The sequence below is a fragment of the Lepisma saccharinum genome, chromosome 23, assembly GCF_977018435.1.
Source record: "Lepisma saccharinum chromosome 23, izLepSacc3.1, whole genome shotgun sequence".
NCBI classification, from domain to species: Eukaryota; Metazoa; Arthropoda; class Insecta; order Zygentoma; family Lepismatidae; genus Lepisma; species Lepisma saccharinum.
Genome location: NC_139251.1, coordinates 3,869,332 through 3,881,356, shown reverse-complemented (window position 1 = coordinate 3,881,356; position 12,025 = coordinate 3,869,332).

Here is a 12,025-nt window from a genome sequence, read left to right as displayed (position 1 = left end):
CATGAGCTGGAATGCCTAGCCATACTTTTTGGTGTAAGTAAATTCGAAATTTATCTCCGAGGAAGACATTTCAAGATATATACAGATCACCGGGGATTGGTCTGGCTCCAAAATTCTAGAAATTGGAACTGTCGCCTCACTAGATGGTCTCTCAAATTACAATCCTACTCATTCGAAATTATCTATATACAGTGAAAGGAAAACGTAGTGCCAGATGTACTCAGTCGTTATCCTGCAGAAGTCAGTGAGGAAGATGAAGAACCAACATTTTTCCATGTTAATTACATTTGGCAGGAAAGAGGAGAAGTAGACAATGTCGAGAATTGGATGCAAGCTCAAGAGCGCGATTCTTTCTGCCTTTCCATCTTGGAAGTACTTAGACAGAAGGAAGATGAGGACTCCCCTGCTGAGTCCAAGGTGAGAAGGTTGTATCAGTTGTACGGAAATCTCCTGTTTAGAAAAACTAGGGAAAGGGAAGGTCTGGAAGCACCCAGGAGACTTGGGCTTGGGCCGCCACGACCCAAGGTTAGCACACCAAGCTCTTATGGAGCAGACCAGGTAGGTAGGAAATCTGCTTTTCTTATCCTCCTCCTTCCTTCTCAAGGAAGCTATTGGATCCCGGTAGGGGGAACATCCAGACTAGATCTGGGAACCAGGTCTTTCGCAGTCGGCATCTGGCAGTCGACTGAGCTCCGGGCCTCGCTGCTTTGTTTATATACTGTTTGGTGGCAGCACTGAGGCGGGTGGAGAAGATCGGAACTAAGCCGGCTGCAGCGTTGCAAACTCCCTTCAATTCACGAGATGCAACTCGTGCGTTATAAAATATCAAGTTTAGCATTGTAAAAACCACTAGCATGTGGCGATATAAACTTAACACTTGTGTGCTAAACTGAACACGTGACATTAAAGAAATTACAAGATAAAGAGATTCAACAATGCAAGTCACAAATTAAACAATAATTACTGCACAAAAGATAACTGAATGCGTAAACCACGCAGGGTATTTAGCATGCTTTCTTTAACCAAAACGTGTGTGCCATAAAAATATATGCTTCATGCTTAACAACAATGCACTCAAAATTAGATAAAAGATAAATCAAAAGCGTAAGCCTCGCAGGGCATTTCTCAAGCATTAATTATTATATATTAAAGAATATGGCTATCACGCAGGATAGCTAAATGTGATGACCACGCAGGGTCGTTACATATGCTCCTCTCTCGGGCAAAAATTTTGAGGAAAATTAAAAAGTTTAAATTTTCAGAAATTTTTTTTGGTAAACTAGAGTCTATATCTCTTTTACTCTTCCATCACTAAGTCTTTTCTTCATTCACTATTTGTCTTCTCCGTTCGGGGGAACACCTGAAGAGACGAAGGTTGTCAAAATTCACTCGGTCGACTGGGTTCTTGGTCGTCGGGTTCAACAGCAGGGCAGTGTTGCTTCGAACATCCGAGGCGACATAGGGGCCAATGTATACCTCAAACAATTTGGCGATAGTCCTATTCTTTCTGGAACTTAACTTGTGATTCCTGACAAGAACCAAGTCACCTTTTTCTAATTGAAGAGCGTTTCTTTTTACCCTAATTCTTCTGTTCTTGCTTTTGGTGCTGTCCCTAGTCCTTGCCATAAATAGTTTTTGATTCCAATTAGATATTTGGGAATCTGCTTCATTGATGGGCCAGTTGAAGTGGTCCAACACTTCATTAGGCACAGGCCTGTTAAAGAATAACTCGGAGGGAGCGTAACCGGTCGTGTCGGAAACAGAGTTGTTTAGAAGCCAAGATATTTCGGTTAGGTATTTTGACCAGGACTGGTGCTCTCGATGACAGAATAGCCGGAGTAATCTTACTATTTCCTGATTCATCCGCTCGATGGTATTGCTGCTAGGATGATAAGCGGTGGTGAAATAATACTTTATTCCCTTTTTATCCAGATATTCCTTCCACAAGCCTGATGTGAACTGCATTCCTCTGTCTGATAGAATGGCTCTGACTTTAGGAAAGTGTGTAAAATATCCTTTCTCCATCACATTAATGATCTCTCTGGCCGTGCCTCGCCTCAGGGTGTAGACAGAGACAAACTTTGTTCCTACATCAACCAAGGTGAAGACGTATTGATAACCCAAAGACATAGGTAACTTTCCAATTAGGTCGATGGACAAAAGTTCATGCGGGTCTTTCTGGTTAATGTGTAATTTGTCTTTGATGATCCCAAGTTTATCCATCTTGGTCTTCGCACAGGTCAGGCAATCTCTAACATGTCTGGCTACGTCTTGTTTTAATTTAGGCCAAAAATATCTGTTCATCACTCTTTTCAAAGTCTTAGCCATGCCGAAATGTCCTAACTCATCATGGTTCTCTCGTAAAACCTTATCTTTTAATCTCTCAGGAACACACAATTTCCAGGAGACTTCGTCGCCCGTAGTTTTTCTAAACAGGAGATTTCCATACAACTGATACAACCTTCTCACCTTGGACTCAGCAGGGGATTCCTCATCTTCCTTCTGTCTCAGTACTTCCAAGATGGAAAGGCAGAAAGAATCGCGCTCTTGAGCTTGCATCCAATTCTCGACATTGTCTACTTCTCCTCTTTCCTGCCAAATGTAATTAACATGGAAAAATGTTGGTTCTTCATCTTCCTCACTGACTTCTGCAGGATAACGACTGAGTACATCTGGCACTACGTTTTCCTTTCCCTGTATATAGATAATTTCGAATGAGTAGGATTGTAATTTGAGAGACCATCTAGTGAGGCGACAGTTCCAATTTCTAGAATTTTGGAGTCAGACCAATCCCCGGTGATCTGTATTGTTGCGTGACGTCGGTAAGGTACGGGATCGAGTCACGCCGGGACGTAGCTCAGATAAATACAATAGGTCTTAAGTTTGACTTGGCTAACCACCTCTACCCTTAAGGAGGCTGAAGAAGGATTGTTGGGAGCCTGTGTTGTTGAACGCTACTCACCCCTTGCTGTTGGTCTGGCCCTCGGCTTCTGGCGTCGGCGACGGTGACAGGTGTCCGCTGGAGAGATCGAAGATGATGATAAGAGACGGCAGGCAATTCGGCGACTTGTTTTATTCTTGCAGATTCTTCGGTTGGCTTAATCCGGACTGCTATGGACTTCTCGCTTGTTGCCGCCTCGTACTGTCGCGATCTCTCAGCAGGCCGTCGTCCTCTTCTCGTCGATCAGTTTGGTGGTGATATTGGAGCGAAGTGAGAGATCGATTTACTGTCTCCAGCGGTTTTATACATTGGATTTGAGTCATAGGTTGGTGGACTTTGCACCTCCACTGTGCATCTGGGGTATCCCTGGATGCAGATGGAAATTTACAGTGGAGGTGCACTCACCGCTGGCGAGGACCGTTGCCTAGCTGACTGTGCAGAGCCGAGTGGAAAATTCTTGTTGCTCGGCTCTGCATCCGGTGGAATGTGGGGTGAATGAGCATTCAACTTGCGAGCTTCTGAGCGATGTTGGAGGCAAATTAATGTTTCGACTTTTATGCTCCCAATTCCTTCATCAGTATATATCTTGAAATGTCTTCCTCGGAGATAAATTTCGAATTTACTTACACCAAAAAGTATGGCTAGGCATTCCAGCTCATGGATGCAGTAATGCACTTCATTATTCTTCAGTTTTCTGCTCGCATACTGGATTACAACCTTTTCTTCATCTAGTTCTTGGAAAAGGACACAGCCTAATCCTTTTGTGGAAGCATCGCACTGTATGCAAAACTCTTGATTTAAATCAGGCTGAGCTGGAGCAGGAGCAGTTACTAATTCTTGCTTGAGCAGGTCGAAAGCTGATTGTTGAAAAGTACTCCAAGTCCACTTAGCACTTTTGGAAAGCAATTTCAGCAAAGGTTCTGTTTTAGCCGAAAAATCCTTTATAGATTTTCGCCTCCAATTGGCTAGTCCTAAAAACTTCCGAATATCTTTCTTGTTCTTTGGCAAGGGAAAATTCAAGATGGCTTCATTCTTTTTCGGGTCTATTTTTATCTGGTCACCCGAGATCACATGTCCTAAATACACTAGTTCGCTCTTTACAAAATTGCACTTTCGAAGTTTTACTTTTTGTCCTACTTCTTCTAGTCTGAGTAATACTGCTTTTATGTGTTGAAGGTGGTTGCTGAAATCCGCATCAAAAATTAGATCATCTATGTAAACTGTCAAATAATTTTCTGTTTCAGGGCCAAAAACTTGATGCATGACAGATACGAAAGTAGATACAGCGTTAGATAAACCATACGGCATCTTCAAGAATTCGTATTGGCGACATTTGTATGAAAACGCAGTATACCTTCGGCATTCTGGCTTCAAAGGAATTTGCAAATAGCCTAAGGCCAGGTCCAAACTCGTGAAATACCGTGCTTGTTTAAACTTCTGTAAGGATTCATCAATGGGTGGAACCGAACTTTTGGGAACTATCATCAATGCATTCAATTGTCTAAAATCCAGGCATGGTCTCACACTTCCATCAGGTTTGTCACGACTAACAATGGATTCAGGTATGGTGATACAGATGGTTGAATAATGTTCCAGGTCTTCCATAAGCTGAGCTCTTCCTCTAGAGCTGCCCTTTTTGAAAGCGGTACTGGATACGGCGCACGATGAACTGGCTCATTACTCTTCAGAAGGATTTCACACTGCACTTTCCATTGTTCCGGGCTTCTCTGAGAATACTTCCAAAAATTGAATCAGCACGTTTAACAACTCCTGCTTCTGGGAATCTTTTAGAATATCTACTGTGTCGACCTTCTCCCTGAGGTCCGCGGGTTTATACATCCATTTCTTGTCTCTCTCTTGGACATTTTGGATATACCTCACAAATTCAATATCCAGTGGATTCCCTTCCTCATGTTCAGGAGTTTTCCCGAAATTCAGCTTCACAGAGTTTTTCCTGAAATTTATCTCTGCCTCGTGCTGCCTCAAAAATGGCATGCCCAAAAGAAGATCCGTACTAAATCCCTTCAATATAAATACTTCAGTACTGAAAGTCATTCCACCTATTTGTAGCTCTACTCGCCTACTTCCAAATACTCGCTTTCTGTGGGTACCAGAGAAATCAACTAATCTTATTTCTGGAACCTTTTGTACCTGAATGCCTGGTATTTGATCCTTTAGTTTAGTCCAGACATTATGACTTAGAATTGAACATTCGCTTCCGGTATCAATTATACAGTTTATCGGTATTTCCATTAATTTTGCAGACACTGCTGGTGATTTGTAACTAGTCTTAGATGCTCGTGCAGATTTCAGATCACTTTGCAAATTTATTTCCTCTGTTTCGGACAATTGAAAATTAACTTTTAGTTCCTGGATAGATCTTAGTGGTCGCTCCTCCGAGGCCCCTTGCCTAAATGGGAACGAAGCACCTAGACAAGACTCTAGTTTGTTTGACTAGACTGTGACCTTTGGTTATGCAGGAAGTCCCGGGTTGTCTCTAGGGATTCCTCCTGCTCAGAGGTCAAGTCTTCTCTGGTTGGTGACTGCCTTCTAGTCTGTTCTGCATCCCGAGGTGAGTATCGTCTTGGGGAACTCCCATCCTGATAATTCCTCATATCAGGGAAGGTTCGACCTCTTTCTGGATAAGGTCGATTAAAGTTCCTCTGACCATCCTGTTGGCTGCGGTCTGCTCCTTTCCAGTTTTGTCTTCTATAAAACTTTGGATTCCTCGCAGCATTCCTTTCTCTACCGCTGGTTCTGGTCTCGATGTTGCGGACTTTGAAGCTCTTATTATTGATTCCAGGCTCTTTACTCTTGGGGTCTTCCTTATTTCTCCAGGCATCGGGATCGTCATAGATGTCGAAGTCCTTGAGAAAACTGGTCAATTCATCAACTGATCTTGGAGCATGCGCAAGGCAGAGGTTCCGGATACGATACGGCAGCTGTACTATTATTAGATTCAGCACTTCACTTTCGCTGAAATTGTCACTCAAGTTTCGATAGGCAGCGTAGATGCTCCAAGCGAAGCTCTCCATATTCTCGTGGACTGGGCGAAAATATCGTCGATTTCTTACGGCAGTTAACTGTCTTTGTTTGGCTTTCTCAGAGGCAAACTCCTCCTTAAATCTTAGGCAAAAGTCGGCATAGTTGACAAAACTATCTATGTTTCCCGCCAGCCAATGTTCCGCCTTGCCTGCAAATACTCTAGGTAGTAACTCAAGTCTATAGTGCTCAGGTATCTGCATAAGCTCGAAACTGACATTGAGCTCTCTGCCGATTGGGCCTCGATATCGCCTTTGAATTTTGGTATGTGGGCGATATCAGCCATCCTAGGCATCTTGAAATCGGCTCTACGTCAAGGAGGAGATCCATCAGAACTGTCTCCCTCTCTAGGTCGCTTACCTCTATCTGTTCGAACTGTTCTTTCGACGCAGTAGGGACTTTGCACTACTCTAGGAGGTTCAAAGGTGACCGCTTCCGGGTTTAAGCTTCCACCCCGTTCAATAGAATCCGGGAGTACATCTGAAGTCGCTTCGGTTTGCAACTGCAGTCTTTGAAACTTATCCTGCAGCTCACCTACTCTTCTAATTATAGTTCCAGTTTGTTCATGGATCTCTTTTCGAAGGGACACTTCCAGTCTCTTGGTCTCTTCACGGAGAGAGCTCACTTTTTCTCCAGCAGTTGTTACAACTTCTTCCCGGAGATTCCGCGTCAATGCGTCGGCAGCCTCCTTCTGCTCTCGTACAGTTTTTTCCATCTGCTCGGTCCTTTCCCCAAGGGTTTTTACCACTGAACTCATTGCTTCGACAGAGGCCTCTATATGTTTAACCCTCTCGGGATCTTCATTAGTAGCTTCCCCTCTACACTGGACCAGCTCTAAGCAGGTATCTAGATTGCTCTTCATCTGCTCATGTTCTCTTTCTATCTCTCCACGCCACTCAGCTAAGGGCTCTAGTTGTTCTTCTACTACCCTTACTACCTCCTGTTGGCAAGAGATCCGGATTTTCTCCAACTCTTCTCTAACACTATCTCGTTGGTCAACCTTAAGCTGAGAGAAAAGCGTTCGCAACTCCTCTCTACCTTTCTCGGCTTCTAGCTGCCTTCTTTCTTCCTCTTCTTCCTTTTCTTTCTTTCTCTTTTCTTCTTGACTTTCCACCAGGACACGGAGAACTTCTAACTCCCTTTCTCTTTTCTCTTCAGCTTCTCTCTTCTCCACCTCTCTTTTCTCTTCAAGAGACTTTATCAGAGTCCTAAACTATTGTACCTCTTCTTTTCTTTTAGCTTCTTCTTCTGCTTTCTCTCTGGCCCTTTTAGATTCTTCTTCTGCTTCCTCTTTGGCCATTTTAGCTTCTTTTTCTGCTTTCTCTTCTTTAATACGGGCTATCTCCTCTTCCTTCTCAAGGAGTCTCCTCTCCTCCATGCATTCGACCACCTGTCTCAGCTCTAACAACTCTTTCTTTCGAGTTTTCTCTAATTGAGCAGTTTCCCTTTTTCTTTGTTTTTCATCAGCTTGTCTACGCTCTTCTTCCTCTTTCTTTTCTTTACGTCTCAGTTCTTCCTCATCTTTCTTACGCTCCTCTTTATCTTTCCTTAACCACTCCAGCAGCCAATGGTCTGATTGGGTCTTACTTGGAAGACTTGGTTCAAGCAGGGTCGCTACCAAGGGTGCTGATGAGCATGTTTTACACTTTGCCTCTGCAACAGTCTCTGAGGTATCTTCTTGCCCCTCACATCTCCAATGGAAATTCTTGAGGCACTGGAAACACTGGAAGGACTCCATCTCGGCTCCAGGATCATCACAGCATGCGAACCCAGTCTCACCTTCCATGGTTTTTCTCCCTCTGCTCCGTAGACTCATTCCAGACGTTTCTTTTTCCATTTTGTCACACTCGAATATGTCACAACACTTTACCTTCGTGAATTCTGTATGGTTATCCCAAACCATTTTACCTTCACTACCTTCGTGAATTCAATAGACGAACACTGTCACTAGCACTTGCACTTCAACCAGTGAGCCACTTCTAGTCCATATACGGCTTCACTATGTAAACAATCCGACCCCACGTTTTACAAGTCGAGCCCTGTGTTTTTGCAAATTCGGGCCCCACGTTGGGCGCCAAAAACTTTTGCAACGTCCGCGCGCCGGAGCACTGCACACTACCCCACGGAGCGGTGCAAAAGTGTACCCATATATGCTAGCTTGTAGCTAGCCGAAGTATCTCAGGGCTTGCGGGGTTTAATATTGAAAGGTCAAAGGTCAACTTGTAAAAGTTTATTTATATTTATACACGCATGTAAATAACCTGTTTAGCACATACGCTCTTAAATCCTCCTCAGTGAGGTACCTGGGCAGTATTAGTATACTTATCTAGTTTAGGGGGGGAACCAACTAGTACAGGTAACCAATAGGAACCTTGGTAGTCGTCACATGCCACGCCGCCTGGGGACAACAAGCGAAAGCGTCCAATCAATAGCGAGGGACGGGCCAAGGGCCCGCGGTTTCACAAAGGTGTTGGTATGAAAGGACGCCGCAAAGTCAATCCAGCTACGACAAGGGAACGGTTCGGTCCCTTGGTATGTCCAGTCAGTAGCAAGAGACGGCAAGGTACAAAGGGAAGGTCTGGAAGCATCCAGGAGACTTGGGCTTGTTCCGCCACGACCCAAGGTTAGCACACCAAGCTCTTATGGAGCAGACCAGGTAGGTAGGAAATCTGCTTTTCTTATCCTCCTCCTTCCTTCTCAAGGAAGCTATTGGATCCCGGTAGGGGGAACATCCAGACTAGATCTGGGAACCAGGTCTTTCGCAGTCGGCATCTGGCAGTCGACTGAGCTCCGGGCCTCGCTGCTTTGTTTATATACTGTTTGGTGGCAGCACTGAGGCGGGTGGAGAAGATCGGAACTAAGCCGACTGCAGCGTTGCAAACTCCCTTCAATTCACGAGATGCAACTCGTGCGTTATAAAACATCAAGTTTAGCATTGTAAAAACCACTAGCATGTGGCGATATAAACTTAACACTTGTGTGCTAAACTGAACACGTGACATTAAAGAAATTACAAGATAAAGAGATTCAACAATGCAAGTTACAAATTAAACAATAATTACTGCACAAAAGATAACTGAATGCGTAAACCACGCAGGGTATTTAGCATGCTTTCTTTAACCAAAACGTGTGTGCCATAACAATATATGCTTCATGCTTAACAACAATGCACTCAAAATTAGATAAAAGATAAATCAAAAGCGTAAGCCTCGCAGGGCATTTCTCAAGCATTAATTATTATATATTAAAGAATATGGCTATCACGCAGGATAGCTAAATGTGATGACCACGCAGGGTCGTTACATAGTATTTCAAGATTCAAGATCACTGTCGCTTTTTTAACTGGCCTTAACAGATGTTTTCTATTTCTACTTCTAGTTTCATATCGGCTATATTCCTCCTGGGTGCCCCTGCAGAAATTTATAACTACGGAACGCAATTCTTAGTCATGATAATCTCGCATGTTCTTGTCACCGCTGGTTCCACATATCTCTTCATGTCAATATTTTACAACCTCAAAATTACTTCTGCTTATGAGGTAAGTGCATTGTAAATTTAAAACAAAAAAACGTAAAATAGCGTTTAAATGAAGGCGTATGTGCTCATTAAAAAAATATATATTGTCATGTTACATACGTACATGAGATAATCCCATTTAGTCAGTTCCTCTTCATATCTCTTTCTCAAGTGCAAAAATATTAGTGAGTTCTTTTTTTGGTTTAAGTCTAAGTGCACAAGTAGGCTAAGCTGGACTGAATGTGCAGTTTAACTTTAAAGTTTCATGCGAACCATCATGAGGATAAATCTGGAATTGAAGCCGCGACTCTGTTATTAAATGGTGTCTACGTTACCATTATGCCATTTCAGAGGCAAATACCTTCGTGTTATAAGCAGGGAAGCCATTAAAACGTCGGAGATATTATTATCATTATTAATTATAAACCAAATTGTCCACTTAACTAGATTCTGCCTCAAGAACTATACACTTTCAACTTAGTTTTGAATTACATCCACACTTTTGACAAGGAGGTAGCTCTTATTTTGTTGATAATGAGAAAGATATCTCATAAACATTGTTGATTTGTGCAACAAATTACTATTGGAATTAGGCTATACATGACAATATAAACGTTTTACGAACTTATATGAAGAAATACTAACACTACTGGTTGTACAGTCAAGAAATTTAGTAATTTTGATGCAACCACTTTAGCGTTTTCGTAAATTATATAGAAAATATTTAACTTTAACTTTTACTTCAAAACAATAAATAATAATAACAACAAGCTATAGAAAACACCACTTTAAAAAATGAATATTTTCTGTCGAACTACACCATGAACAAAAATGCTGTATGAAGAAGTGAATTGTGCCACTGCCTCCTTTGTACAACACGCAGTTCATAAATCTCTTGTCCCTTGCTCCTTACCCTTTGCACCATTCACCTTTGACACCATACATGTCCACTATGTTATAAGTCGTCTTTTATATTGTGTACAAACAAGATATTCTTTCACATTCTTTATTTTCCTTCTCAAAAATAACTCAAGCGAAGACATTGTTTGAATATCTTCAGACAGTAACAAAAAATATACCAGGTTTATCTTTCTTTCTGTAGATGTATCGTGTTGACAACTCCGTCTTTTCAACCGTAACAGATATCTTCCAAACACTGTGCTGTCACATTAGACTAGAACCACTCACATTAATAACTTTTAACATTACCGTTTATATGTACGTCACAAATCCTCTTTCCTATTGTGCTTTCAATTACGCAACTAATCTGATTTCTTCTGACTTCATTAATTGTTTTGATGCACTTAAAATATCCTAGTATGGTTGGAAAGCAGGGAATAGTGGTATACTATTTCACTTCCGGCGGAGAACGTGCCCTTCGGGGGGCGGGTACTACATTCATTCCTAAACCTAAAACGCCCCAGACCCCAAATATTTAAGCCGTCGTTTGTCTGTAATGGGGTTATCAAAATAGCGGTCGTGACGAAAATTCTATTCCTGAAGCTTCTTACATAATTGCTGTTATTTAACATTCATGGCAACTTATTTTCACATAATTTGCAGTTTATAACTGTATTATGATAATAAGACATTAAAAAGACCCACTTTATCACATAATATTATATATGGCGGCGAAATGTTTAAAAATAACCCCTTTCAGCTATGTGATCATGTTTGGGATGAAACCCTATTTTCTGGATGTTCCAGAATTCAACAGTGGCTGAAAATAGTGTGAGACTAAGCTCAAAGGAAATTTGCTTAAATTTGCAACGTAGGATGCATACTTTTACGAGCCTTATGTGAACATGAATTGCCTTGTTGCCACATACTTCGTCCTTAAAGGGGGGGGCATTTACTAATCGCAACACCGTACTGTACTAGGTAAATTGAGAATGATGGCGCATAATTAAAGGTAAATTGAGAAAGTAAGACGCGCGCGTGTGTGTGTGTGTGTGCCTGTGTGTGGGTGTGAACAGAAACACACACGTAAACACACCCACCCACACACATACACACACACAACTACAAAACCTTTCATTGTACTAATAATTTCTGAAATAGAAAATGCGCAATAGGGCATAATGATATGAACAAGGGAAAAAAATTCGAAACGAAAGGCATCTTAATTTTTTCCCATTCCATCAGGGTGGAATACCACAAAAGAATGTTTGCACTCAGACAATATCTTCTGTTGGCGCAAACCGGGAATAACTAAACATATTGACGATTTAGAGTGTATTCGTTCACGCACACATAGCCCTTGGCGAAATATGATATTTCGGGTGTTGCGGGATGCATCATAAAGATGCTTCTCAGTAGTTGTATTTGTGGTATAACCAGCTCAGGAAAGGAAGAGCCCCCCTCAAGCAGGTTTGGCTATACTTAAAACTAGCTCAACATGCCCATATGAGCTTTTTGCTCAAGTGTGGAACCCCCTCTAATCCAAGATTTTTGTAAAAATGCCCTCTCGGAAAGGAAGAGCCTCCTCAGATTTATTTGCCCATACTTACAAAAGTTGCATCAGCC